Consider the following 14,868-nt stretch of genomic DNA (forward strand, 5'->3'; position numbering starts at 1 on the left):
CTATATTAGAATTGACTTACTGCCTTCCAAAGCAGAGGAGAAAACACAGCTCAAATAGGCCTGTCGCTGCGAAAACCTTGCCTAATCCCTCCAGGTATGAGCGTAAGTAGGCTTTTATTATAGTACATCCTCATAAGCCTATTAAAACAATTTAAGAAAAATCAATTCAGCTTTGTCAAATGATCTTTATATTTCCTATATTAACGTACTATAAATGAGCTCAGCCTTTTAAAACATTAAACTCAAATCTGTCCACAAGTGCTAGGTGTATTGATTTATCCAATCTCTAGAACTGTGCTGTTGTATGTGGTAGCCACTACCTGCATGATGCTATTTAAACTTTAATTATAAGTAATTAAAATTAAATACAATTAGCTGGGCATGATGGTGTGCACTTGTAGTCCCACCTACTCATGAGACAGAGCAGGAGGATTGCTTGAGCCCAAGACGAAGAGATCGAGACCAACCTGGGCAGCACAGTGAGAACTCATCACTAAAGAACAAATAATAAATAAAATTAAAAAATAAAAATACAATTAGATTTTGTTTTTCAGACACTCTAGCAACATTTCAAGTGTTCAGTAGTCACAAGCAGCTAGTAAACATTATATTAAACACCAATATTATAGAACATTCCCGTCTTTACAGAAAGTTCCATTGGACAGACCTGCTCTAATATATTTTTAAAATTTATCGTAATCTATTTTTTACCATCATTTACTTTTCTATAGCTGAGATATAGACCCACAATATACAGTTGTACCTACACTTTTAACCTCTTGACTCCTTCTGCTATTCATTTCACCATTTATAAAAATGTCAAACATTGTATCAACCTAAACTTCCATCTTTTATTTGCCACACGAATGCTGAACAATGCAATTAAAAAATCAGAAATAAACAAAAATGATGTGGAGTGAACTACAATAAATTCATCGTTTTCATTTTCACTTGATCAGCCTGAAAACACATATAATTAGGCCCCCATCACATTCTCCACAGTCAAGTTATTCTAAATCTTTTCTGACTCTTCTTAAGATTTTTTACTTCTTTCTGCAAGTATATTAGCTTTGTGAAACAGCAGAGACAAGTATAGCCAGAACACATATTCAGTTGTTGTCCTACTGTTGGGACTTCAAGGGATTTGGGAGATGAGTGAGAAAGAAAGATGTAAACAAGAAGTTGCAGTAGATCACACAAGCTTGATTTGGGGGACTGTTTGAAAAGCTTGCATGTGAGGAGAGTCCCTCAGAGCATGAAACTCTAGATACTATGGCAACATGGGGGCCGCCATCCAGAATGGAAGGGGCACAGAGGGAGTCCTGGAGGAGAAGGGGATTGGAGAGGAAGGTTATGTGTCTACATAATGCTTTTTAGCAGCATGATGGGAAGTCTTTGGGTGAGAGAGCTCCAATGTGATGCAGTAGCTTATATCTTTATAACCCTGGGTTTTACATTATCTATGGTTAGCAGATGTTGGGCACAAATTTGTGGGTTATGCAAAGCAGGCAGGCTCTAGATAGCTAAAAATATGCTTATTTTAGCAATGCTAAAACAATTGGATGTATAAAAATCTGAGTTTGGCATGAGCAGGCTTTTGAGCTAACAGGTCTGAGCTTGCTGTGAAGAAATAAACAACTTTGAGATCAACACACAAAGGCCATCCTAGCTCTTTTTTATAACACCTACCTACTTAAAACATCTACATCCCACACATGGGCCTTCTTTCTTTGGATCTTCATTGATGAGGACCTTTCCTTTTTTGCAAAACTGTTATCTCTTCTGGTATCCTGGATTCCAGACGTCTTGATTCCTTGGGAAATGAGACTTACCAATAAGGCCCTCCTTCATCTGGAATATCTAGGTAAAAATATGTGAGAAAGAACCTTTGCTTTTGAGAAATGAATGCTTCTGCTTTGAAATGCATAGGAAAACTCTATATTTACCTTGAGTAATTGTTGGCTAGTTTGGATTAATTAGGAGGAAATAAACATATTATATGCCTTTTCCTGTTACATTCCCTACAGAACAAGGTTGTGATTACAGGCCTTTAGGTCAGCGGAGTTTATACCTTAGTGGAATAGAGGTAACCAAAAATAAATTCTTAATTACTTCTTTGCATTCTCTGTCCCAATATGAAAGTTTATCTTTTATTTATCCCAAGGGTGAACTTTAAACCTATTACCTCTCTTTGATGTCTGTGTCAACTCTTAATACATACACTTTTAAATTTTTAAATATAAATATTAGAATTTTTCATTTTTTCCTTATTCTAGCAAGAATATTTTTCTCTATCTTTAAAATCAATATGTAAGCACACATATACACACAAATGACACTTACATCTTAATATCCAATTTCCCATAGACAATGAATCCCTTGAGGGAATACTAGTGCTAGCAGATATCTATAAAATGAGTTAAACTTTTCTTATGTCATAATTTATAAGGGTATATATTTCTAATAGTGTTTAAATGCTTAATTCATGATATAATAATGCTTTATGCAAAATATTCATATTTCATTATGATACATACTTTTATGCTTCATATGTTTTGTATTCTAATTGTAAACTAGAGATATAAAGAAAATTTTATACATAGCCAGCATCATTTTGCTGTTTTCTTAAGTTAGTTACTTGATCTTGCAGCCTTTTTATTTTTGTTCACATGTGAAATAGGGATAATAACTGCGTAAACTACATACCAAGTTTGGAAGAAACTTAAATGTGTGTAGTGTACCTGATAAATGAAAAAATCTCCATCAGTATTTACTACTGGAACACAAAGTCATTTCCACTTCACTCTACCTACCCCCCTTACTAATAAAACCTCAAGGGGATGAATCAGAATTGGTCATGGCTGCCTGTGGAGTTTCATCCCATTTTTGCCCTAGATTCACTTAGGGTTGTGAATATGAACTAGTTTGGCCTTTGGAATATAAAGAAATGCTGCTTGGAGTTTTAAGAACTATTGCTATTCCTAACAGAAAGAGGAAGAATATCATAAACAAAATATTTATCGTATTTTCCTGCCTTTGGGCATGGCTGTCTGAGAACCTGATGGCCTGGAGTCCTCTTACCATCATTGGAAGAACACTGTGGCAGAGAGCCTACACCTGGAAAGTGCCTGGGTCCTGGACAACCTCACTGAACCGTGAAAGTAGTCTCATTAAACCCTCCTAAACTCCTGTGGAGAAGAAAAAACAAAAGGTTTATTGCTTATATTAAATTTAAAAATATTGCCTTTCTTACAGCATTCTAACTAAGATAGCTGCTAATGGTAGTAGAAGTAGTAGTAGTATTTCACACTATCTTCAAAACTAGGTGTTCATGCCTACAAAATTGAGGTCAGTTGGTGATCTCCTTCTGTTTTTAGTGTACTTATTATTTTTCTTAGCCCCACTTTCTACCATATACTGTTAGGTAAGTACTTCTTTTTCCTGGTATATTTTTCTTGTTTTCCTTTTGGAACTGATAAAATGCATATATAATAGCTTCCTCATATTTTACTAAATTACTTGCTAGCATTTCAAAGGTTTGCAACATATGTCCCTGATCTTTTACTTCGGATTCACTCCTTTTTACATTTCCGCCTTTACGTCGTGTCATATTTTTAATTTTAATTCTCATTTTTTAGTTATTTTCCATTTTATTCTTCTCCCTTTCTTGTCTATTTTTCTATTTAGTTTGTCTTAAACATATATAGAACTTATTTGATAGAAGTGACACAGTTGATTCATATGTATGTTTATATTTATATATTTTTATTTATCCCATTATTTCCCTGTTATTTCTTTTAACAGTCACACATTGCTTTTTCTCTAAAAGCTGTATATTCTATGTTTTGAACAATGTATTTAGAGCTCCACACATTCTCACGTATCTAGTTTTCCAATGGCTTCTCTTCTATAATGCATAACTCTTTTAACGTCAAACAAAACAAAATACACTAATCAAATAGAAGCAAGTTTTTTTCTTAAAATAACACTGAACACAAATTATAAAAAATTATATGAAAATGCCTAAAGAACAAATACAATTTGCTTTAACTATGACATCGATATGGAAGGGAATTGCTGGGAGGGGAAGGTCAGGGTCCCTTTAAATGATACAGAGCGGGGGAGAAATGCTGGATAGAGGAGGGGTGGTCCCTGGCTAGGGCTCCACCGCAGGGCTTGTTCCTAGGAACTTAGGTGATGACAGGTGCTCCTGTCTTCGTGCCCAAATGTTGCATTTCCTAAGACTACCCTAAGACTACCCTCGCCTGCCATGCCCCATCCTGTGCCTGTAAAACCCCCAGAGACCCTAGTAGGCAGATGTCACTGTGGCTGGACGTCAAGAGGAGCTGATCCGCTAAAGAAGGCATAGAGGCAAGCCGGGTGGGGTGGCTGACGTCTGTAATACTAGCACTTTGGGAGGACTAAGTGGATGGATCATCTGAGGTCAGGAGTTCGAGAGCAGCCTGGCCAACATGGTGAAACCCCATCTCTACTAAAATACAAAAATTAGTTGGGTGTGGTGGTACATGCCTGTAATCCCAGCTACTAGGGAGGCTGAGACGGGAGAATCCCTTGAACCCGGGAGATGGTGGTTGCACTGAGCCAAGATCACCCCACTGCACTCCAGCCTGGGCAGCTGAGCCAGACTCCGTCTCAAACAAACAAACAAACAAACAAACAAAACACACAGAGGCAGCTTCACATAGAGAGAAGCACATCAGCGGAGGAACACACAGGCTGCTGGACGTCTATAGGAACTCACCGACAGGCACTGGCATGCCCGCAAGCCACTCACCGGCAGAACGTGGAGTTTGGCCAGGGCAGTCAGAGGAGAGCCCGGCTGCGAAGCGGCCCGACTCCAGGGGGAAACCGTCTCCTTTCTGGCTCCGCCATCTGCTGAGAGCGACTTCCACTCAATGACACCTTGCACTCATTCTCCGAGCCCAGGCGTTATGGGATTCTTCCAGTGCACCAAGCAAGAACCCGGGATACAGAAAGCCCTCTGTCCTTGCGACAAGGTAGAGGGTCTAATTGAGCTGGTTAACACAAGCCTATAGATAGCAAAACTAAAAGTGCACCGTGTAGCACGTGCCCACTGGGACTTGAGGAGCGCTAAACATTCACCCCTAGACACTGTTGTGCGGTTGGAGCCCCACAGCCTGCGGCACTGAAGAAGCGAGTCACTTCCTGTGACACATGCCCTGCGAAGGAGACAAGGGAACCTTTCCTATTTCAACACTATGGTTAAGAAATTATAAATCTGTACTGAATAAATATATAGGTACTCACTATATTCAAAACAACCAAATGATATATTAATAAAACAGGTATTATCCCTTTCTATAGGAGGCGCACACTAGGTTTATTTTTAGATTGAAGAGAAGAGGAAATATAAACAATTTGGAATTTTCCTTTGAACTGTACTTTGTCAAATACCTGGGAGAACTGAGAACTTTTTAACTAGTGGTAGAAAATGTTAAACCAAGCAAACTTATTAAAATTTATCCCAATAGTATCGTAGCAGTGAATAAAATTGTAGCTCTCTCTATAAACTTTACAGATAGTTGATGGTTTTCTAAATGTACGAGAATGCAAGTTGATACTTGTTTATTCAGGGAAATCACGGAGATTCTGATATTCTTATTTTCTTTCTTTTTACCTAATATATTGTGGATATCGCTGATAACTTAGAAAATGCTAACATTCTTTCTCATACTAAGACTGTCAGAATTGTTCTTTAATGTTGAACAAAGTTTAGTCATTTTCAGCTTTTTCAAAGCCTTACAAAGTAGATTAAATGCTTTCAAAGGGTAAAACGCCAAGTGTCTATTACACCATCATTTAGAGAAAGTTGGTGATCCTGGATATTTCCTGAGACAAGCTAATCTTTGAAGTATTCTTTTAAGAACTTCCTCATGAGACTTGAATTGACCTCTGCTGCGGACTCTACCAAGTCTAGATCTAGTTATCTTCTTTGTAATGTCTCAAATAAGAGTCACATAATGATCAGAATGCTGAAATAGGAGTTCAGAATCCTCTACTTAGAATTCCACACAAATGAAGCATCTCCCCAGACTGTAAAGACTCCACTCAATGTCTGCCTTCCCAGACACTTCCCTTACAAAGCTGCATTGCTCGGTGAGTGTTCATGAACTTGGTATCTGGTTTTCATTTTGAAATACTAGACCCGCTTCTTGTATCCTCTCATCATTTGTTAATTATCAAATATTAAGACCCTTTATTTTTTGTATCTGCTTCTTACAAACTTATGTCTACTTTTTTTTTTTCCAACTCTCCTGTCACTCCTAAATACAATAATTAGGTCTTTTGGAAATTTTATTCTAGGAAAACCATCCTTCTGTACTCTCTAAATGAAATGTTTTCTTTGACTTGTACACCATTGCTTTGTTTTATCTACAACTGGACCTTTCTATAGTAATCTTATCATCTGGAACCAGGTCCAGTCTTACAGCATGTGATATATTCAGTGCTCAGGGTCCGGTGCTCAAAAGAACCCTGTGTTTTATTTAATGCAATGATGTCACTGTCTTAATATCCTTGTTAATTGTCTCTTTGAAGTTATTTTTTAATGTGGAGTCTGATGTATGGTATATATATTATGTACCATACTATGTAATATATGCATATAATGGCATATGTGTGTATGTTATATAATGTTGTGTAATATGTGTATATACTGCATGTATATCCTCTGGTTGTTTCTTGTCACCAACTTACATATAGCATTTGTCATGCTTAGGAACACAGAATTCCAATGGACTTATGATTTATGGGAGTTCAACAAGGTTCAAAGTGAGTACAGATAAATGTGGATTCCTTCAACTAAATAAGTAGAGGCACTAACTGTCCCAACACACCTAGCAGGCAGTATTTCATATTAAAAGCACAACTAGCTTTGAATATAAACACAAAGCAACGGCATTCGAAGAAACGCAAATGATCAAGTGATTCAATCATACCTTTCCTTACTCAGGTTACTTTCCTGTATAATCCAACTAAAACCAATTCAATAGTCCCATAGACAGTTTTTTTGTATAAACATAGAAATACACCCCTCTGGTTTGAAAGCTTGGAACTTGTGTGTTTCATCTGAGTTCCTTCCTCAGGAAACAGCCTTTAGGCCTCCCCACAAAATATGAAAGAACTGAATCTCACCAGGTCATAACATCCAGACAAAGAGCTGCTGGACACATCATTCATCATGATTCCCATTTACTTACACATTGTTTCATTTCTTCCCTATTATATAAGCCCCTGTTTTAGTTGGTCAGGGAGATGGATTTGAGACTGAGCTCCCATCTCCTCAGCTGCAGCATCCAATTAAAGTCTTCTTCCTTGATAATGCTCATCATCTCAGTCACTGGCTTTTTTGGACCTAGCCTGAAACCCTGGTGTTTCAGTAACAGAACATCTTATGCTGAAAATGACATAGAAAGAAAGGGAAAGAAGCCAATCCATTTCTTTTTTCCTTTAGTCCTTCTATATTCATTAGTAAACCTAAGGTAGAGAACATTGGTAGTCTGTGTGCATTATCAAAAGATAAAATGAAAAGACTGGAGTCAAGTTTTGTGCAGTATTTCCATTATACTGGTAAGAACGAAAATATCGCCAGGAATGGTGGCTCATGCCTGTAATCCCAACACTTTGGGAGGTCGAGGCAGGTGGATCACAAGGTCCAGAGTTCAAGACCAGCCTGGCCAATATGGTGAAACCCTGGCTCTACTAAAAATATGAAAATTAGCCGGGCGTGGTGGCACACTCCTGCAGTCCCAGCTACTCGGGAGGCTGAGTCAGGAGAATTGCTTGAACCCGTGAGGCAGAGGTTGTAGTGAGCCAAGATCTCATCACTTCACTTCAGTCTAGGAGACAGAGCAAGACTCTACCTCAAAAAAAAAAAAAGAAAAAAGAAAAAGAAAAAAATACATATGCATGAACACAAACTATGAATACGAGTTACTCATACTTGCATTTAAAATTCCTTGGATGAGGGATTCAGAGTTATAGACTACTTTAGAACATTTTTTATCTTATAACAAGGTCACTCATACTATCTGAGCCACCAATTCAACACACCTGTCACCTTTATACTTATAGATGCAAGTATTTATTTCTGGATGCCATCTAATAGCTGTACTTGGACATTGACCTGCTGAGAAACATATTAGCCTGGTTACCTTTACACAAATAAAAATGATTTATTTTTAGTTCTTCATTTGAACTAAATCATAATATATTTATTAAAGGCATAGTATTGCTTAAAGACAAATTTTAAAATTCAATTATATTACAAATAATTATTAAAAGCATATATCTGTGTCTATCTATCTATCTATCTATCTATCTATCTATCTATCTATCTATCTCCAAATGATCCTACAATTGATACTTACACAAAAAGGTTTCATCATATTTTCTTGGAAAGTTACCGTTAAGTCTTCTGTAGACACATAATAAATACTAATAAATACAATGTGTTTGAATTGTGCACCTTCTAATCCCACCTTTGGAAAGATTCTATACATTTCTGAGTTAGACAGAAAAAGAGAGAGGGTTTGAGCTACAATTAAGCTGATAAGGATAGAGACAAAGGCATTATTATTCACCTCTACAGTTCATTTGTCAAACTATGAAAATGTTTAAGGTCCTGCCTCAATTCTAATAATTTATTTTTATTGATTAAATTATAGGTGTTATTATGCAAAGAACTTTAGACAGGTCAAATGTCTAAATTAATACATCAGTTCATTTAAATGTCAAAAGGAAACCTTAAATCATAGGGTTGTCTATTTAAGACATAATTGAAAAAAAATGGACAGCTTATCAAAGAAGATTCTAAATGAATTCAAATGAAAACCTGGTGAATCCACAGCATCCTAATATGCTATTCACAAATTAACATATATGTAATTTATAAAATACGAACCATAAAACTCAGTGATAGTTATTTGCCCAATTCTACAGAATTGTTTGAAAAATATTGGACATTTTTTCAGTAAAGTTTAAATAAATAACATGGTTTTACAATTAATGGGAAATAATCCAATTCTCTTTTGACTTTTAAGTAATTGAAAATTAACTTGTAAACAGATATTCCAGTGAAACTAGGATCATTTTGTTATAAAAAAATTGAGCTTGTCTGCCTGACCAATATTTTTTTCCAGAAAGGAATCTATGCAACATGTGAGCTGGAAAGTTGCAATTGCAATGTAATGATGTCTATTAGAGTAATTTATAGGTGAGAAAATGGGTTGCTATATAAATTCTGTCACAGATATCTGTTATACATATCAGTAAAATGTTAATAAAAAGTTTTATTTTTTATTTCTTGAGTCTTTTTAGAGTCTTCTGTTTTCCTTAAAAACAGAAACGTGTATTTCTTATTCTGGACACTTTGCAAAGTTAATAATTTGATTATTTGTAACAGTTTAATACAAATTTTATATATATGGTAAAAACTGTGACATGCCATATTGACTCCATTTTCAAAATAGAGCCCCTGCTGGCGCCAAGGGAAAAATGGCATTATATGTTCTATTTCCAGAATGTATAATGCCACCTATACATTCTATTGTATTCTATAATGCAATTCTCTTGTATATATTGTGTATATATAGTATATATTGTATATATATTATATATAGTATATAATACAATTCTATTGTATTCTATAATGTACATTCTATTGTATTCTATGCCACTATACATTCTATTTCCAGAATGTACCCACTACGGTGAAAAAATGCACCACCCATTCATCTTCACCTCAACTTTTTTTTTTTTTTTTTTTGGCAAATAGCACACATTAGCATTACACGGGTAGCTTTAAAACATGACTATCCTCCAAGCTTCACCCCTAGATATTTTAATAGTTTTGTGATGGTATCAAAGAAGCAGTATTTTTGTAAGCTTGTAGGATGATTATACTGTGCAATTGGGTTTAATAACTGGATACAAGAAAAGTGGATAATTTCCAGCTGCTATTTTTGCATTTACCAGAGTTCACTGATATACATTCATTTTTAATGTTGTAATTGACAGAAATATTATTTCTCTTCTTACTTTTTGGAATATGTGTTTGAGCATTTAAGACTTAACCTTTCATTGCTCCAATATCAAATGTACTGTAAGATTTACAAAGGGAAAGTAAGCAACATAAAGTCACAAATATCCATATAATGATTTTATAGAAAATTAACATTTTAACATTTGTCATTTTAGTTTTTTTTTTTCAAGGTAGTAAACCACTTGTGTTTAACAGATAACTACCACCATTTAAGAAAAATGTAAGAAATAATACAGTTACAAATGTTAGAATTTGTATTTTTTTTTTTAATGAAAGAAGACAAATTAGAAAGCCACTGACTTACATTCCTTTTTTTTTTTTTTTTTTCTATTAACACAGACATGACAAGTACTTTGTCTTTTGGCCTCATTTTATAGCATGGGTTGTAATCTCAGCACTTCAAAGAAAGAAATCAATCCCAGATTCCACAAATTCTAGATCAGGTCAGGCATACAAAATTAGAGTATCCAAAGTGGAACATACTTTGGAAAATAAAAATGTAGGTAAACACCTCCTTTCCCTAATAGAAATATTGACACATTGAAAGGATAGTCACTGATTTTTAATGAAATATGTATTTGGAACATTACATTTTAAAATTTAAGCAATAAAATTTATTAAATTCTAAAATGGCTTTCTTAGAAAGATTTAAAAAGTCTTTCTCTTGGACTTCATAAGGATACAGCCTTCAGAACCATGTTAGACTCATTTTTAACTTCCATTGATCTTACGTTTTCAAGTAAGCATATTGTCAAAAACTTAAAATCAGTGAAGATGTTACCTGCCTAAAGAGCCCAGGTCTAATAGAGACGGATAGGTAAAAAGACGGTAATAAGAAAATACCATCTGACAGCCTTACAAGAACTTAACAGAGAGTATAAGGAAGTCCCAGGAACTTGTTATGTATATTTTGCCTAGCAATTGGACTGGCATTAGTGTGTTCTTTTTTTGTTTTATTTTGTTTCACTCCATAATAAAATAATATTGGAAAGCCACTTAAATTAAAACATTAAACATTCAAAATTGTTTTCCAAAATATAAACTTTTTAGCCCTTGTGTTTTAAGATATTAGATAATAAAATATTATTAAAATTATCATTAGTATCATATTTTACTATATGAAAAAGTTTGCATGGCCAAATATCATATTTAAATAAGGCTTATAATGCCTCATAAATTGTTACTTTTAATGTGTTATCAATTTGAGTGATCTTTTATAATCTATTGGTATATAAGTTCCTCTGTGGAATCTTAGTGTTGAATTATGGATAATTGTTGCCATTTTTAAAAATAGGTATGTTATTACTAAATCTATTTCCAGAGAATGGATTATTTCAAAATTGGTTACATGTATACATTATTCTAATTGTGTTCACATTAAAGTCAAAAGCTAATTTCTGGTCAATTCCATTTAACAGGAAAAAAGAACAAATTAGAAACATGCAAATAAGCCATTTGGATCGTAAATATACATTAGTGTAGACAGGTTTGTAAAAGTTCGGGAGATAACTTCTGCTTCGGCATGGACACCTCCAAACTGTATTTTCTCTTTCAATCTTGGATACGGCATAATGAGATAAAAGAAGGTGAACTAATATAGCTAATATACACAAGTGGTGGGAAAACTTTGCATGACTATTCTAGAAGGCAAAATGCCTCTTGAAAAAATACTGCTAACACATTGTATACCAAAAAGAGTTACACCTTCATTATTTATCTTCTTTGAAGGTCATTCACCTTTTTTTTTTTTTTGTAAAATTAGCTTAAGTCTGTGTTTTAAACTTGTTAATTTTCTTTTTACTTTCCTACCTCACTCATTCCTAATAAATGATTCTAAATTCATTTGTAGTACCTTTCTTAGTGAAGACATTTCTTCTTTCTTTAGACTATAAGACAGCGTACGTGCACCATACCATTCATCCTCACACACTTTCCACATAAGAAGTTACATGATGATGCCTGGCTTACCATAAATGTTCAAATTACCCATATTAAATATGTTTTGGACAACAGTATACCATTTAATTTCTCCTACTCTAAAATTCTCTCATTCTCCAGGTACTCCTTTGTCTACTCACTAGATAATAGGCTATTTCTGGATTACTTGTATCTTCCTATAAAAGTTAAAACCTCTAAATGAAGAGCAGCATACTCATTAAATATTTTCATATATTTATGAGCATTTTAAAACTATGTACAAAGTATAAAGTTTATTAATATATTACTGACATATTAGACTATGATAAGAAATTAACTACTTCCTCGAGGCAGTACCATGTGAATGACAGTGACAAGACTTGCCAAAAGAAAATGGACACTTACTTCTAATATTTCCCCAATGCCAAATACAACAAAGCAAGCTGACAAAAATATTTCTGTCTCAAAGACATGTATTTCTCTTGCCACTTTATACAGAAATGGGCACTCATCTCATTGTTGTAAACATTGTCTTATCATTTAAAAAATTAATTGCCAAAACTGATATCAATGGAGACAGCAGAATGATTTCCCGTAAGTAGATAGGAAAGTAATGTTGCTGGACAAAAAAAAAAAAAGAACGAGCGAGCGAGAAACATCGTGGGATTATGTTCTGTTCTGATACCTTCTAGGTATGTGGCTTCAGAATGTTACTGAGCCTCACTGAAAATTGACAAAGTAATATCTCAAATTTTGTGTAAATTAACTGAGACAGGATATGAGAAGAATGTATCATATAGCTTATGCTCAATAAATGGCAACTACTCCTGATTATAATGAAAGAATATTGAAACATAAGAAAAGATCAATAGACACATATATTAACAAGAATGTCTTTAACAACTATATGTACCATGCTAACATGGGAACAAATAATAAATTTCATGAACATACACATTTTAATTGAGATTAGAAAGGATTTTCAAATTTAAGGATTAAGAATGTGAATGCCTTAATGACAATTTTAAAAATCTTTCCATGTATTTTGCTAATGCAATCTAAACTTGGAAGAAATTTATGCCTGGTTTGATTTTGATAATTTTATCTCGGCTAATTGATTGCCTAGTAGTTATCCTACGTGTCTTATATATGTCATAAGGTGCTAAAACTGCATGTCTTGTTCCTCTATTTTTCTGTGTTTTAACTTAATGATTTAGGCCACAGCAAGGAATATTTTTTTTCAGATTTTCCTTTCATTGAAGTATAAATAAAGTGTCCACTGTTTTTATAGCTTAAAAGTCATAAATGGCAGTGCACACACAATTTACATCAGAGTTGGTGCTCAGTTTCATTAGAACCTTTGAAAAAGGAATTCCATAGTTTAGCAAACTCCACAGGTGATTCATATATTCTTATCTCTCATCTTCTCCAATTAAGCGGATACACTGACATTCACAGCTTTACTGAGTTACTACATGAGCGAATATGGAACAGAAGTAATCAGTTTTCTGTTTTAAACAAATAGTGTGTGAGAGAGAGCGCGTATGAGAGAGCAAGAGATGGAGAGAGAATGAGGACACTCCGAATGTAGTATAGTTACACCAATATCTTATCAGCTATGACATTTTCATTTTTCCCTATCAATTTAACACAAGAACAATTTGTTTAAGTGCATGGGAAGTTTCATATTAAATCATTACATGACTTAATTTATATGAGTTTGGAATGATCATAACAAGAATATGGATGTTTTAAGGTTTAAATAATTAAGTTATATTGCTAAAATTGTTGTTTCAAAGGACTTCAATCATAAAACACAAATGTGCAATAAAAACTAAATAAACAAATTCAGTGATGTTAACATTACATTCAGGATTGGGAAGTTGGACCCTAGAGTGTTAGCGGAATTGATATCTAGTTCTTCAAAACTAAGCTTTTAGTCTCTTGGAATTAGAACAAACTGAGTGAAAAACGCATTGCCATTTTTTTTTTTTTTTGTCTCTGAAAACCCAACATGAGCTCATTTTTTCTTAGGGATGAAAGTGAGGAAAATGTTCACCTACTGGAGACTGGGGCTTTCTGATGTCAGATCACTCCACATGACACCACATTATGTGTAGAACATAATGTGAGAGTTCAAAAAGACAACCTTAAATACCATGAAGAAGTCTTATTGTTTACTTTATGCAACATTGCTCAATGAAAGTTACTTTAATTGTAGTTTGTATGCATTAACACTGTTCTAAAAGAAAAAAATCTTTCTGAAACATGTTCCTCCAAGATATAATATTTTTAATTTTCTCCATCAAAATGTGAATGTTCTATATTCTCTCTGACTATTAATACTTTGTTGTCATTAAGTGAATATTGAATATATTATGTACCACTTCTATTAAAACTAAGGAGCTAAAAATGTTTCATGTACAAATTTTCCAAGTTGCTTTCGGTGAGGCATGCTAGTGATACAATCATCCCCGATGGCCAAAATAAAAACAATTCATCTGGAAGAATTAATACAGAGGGAAAAGAGAAGATGCCCCAAGACTCGAATTAGACTCTCAATTCACTATAATTCCGGTACTAGAAATGAACTACTGTTGAGAAGCTATGTCTATCCCCATGACAACGTCTGTTTCTTCAGACACTAGAATCACGTATTATTCGTTCTCTATGAGGGGCAACCATTTGCTGAACAATAAAGGGAAATTACTCCTTCCCTGCCTGCTATCATCAACACTTTATATATGCATAACAATATTTTGAAAAACATCACAATTTTCTGACAAAAATTTGTCAGAGAGTTGTTTTGCTCTGCCCTTAGATCTTTACTATATTACTCACAAATCTAGCAGAGAATTTCCCTTCAG

At 34.3% G+C, this 14,868-nt stretch overlaps 1 long non-coding RNA gene across 3 annotated transcripts in view; it reads right to left on the minus strand.

The window, feature by feature from the left end:
* The window catches only part of LOC105483068 (uncharacterized), a 43,919-nt gene extending 36,217 nt beyond the window's left edge, over window positions 1-7,702 (minus strand). The window contains exons 1-4 of one of the 3 annotated variants that reach the window (XR_988017.3): window positions 4,796-7,702; window positions 3,082-3,188; window positions 1,690-1,860; window positions 21-138 (exon numbers count right to left, since the gene is read on the minus strand). This is a non-coding gene — a long non-coding RNA (uncharacterized lncRNA). Of the gene's footprint in view, window positions 1-20; window positions 139-1,689; window positions 1,861-3,081; window positions 4,246-4,795 lie in introns of those variants that run through there. The other 2 variants (XR_011616986.1, XR_988016.2) reach the window with 2 other exon arrangements.
* Between the last annotated feature and the right edge of the window lie 7,166 nt (window positions 7,703-14,868).

The sequence above is a fragment of the Macaca nemestrina genome, chromosome 19 (assembly GCF_043159975.1).
Source record: "Macaca nemestrina isolate mMacNem1 chromosome 19, mMacNem.hap1, whole genome shotgun sequence".
In the NCBI taxonomy this organism is placed as follows: domain Eukaryota; kingdom Metazoa; phylum Chordata; class Mammalia; order Primates; family Cercopithecidae; genus Macaca; species Macaca nemestrina.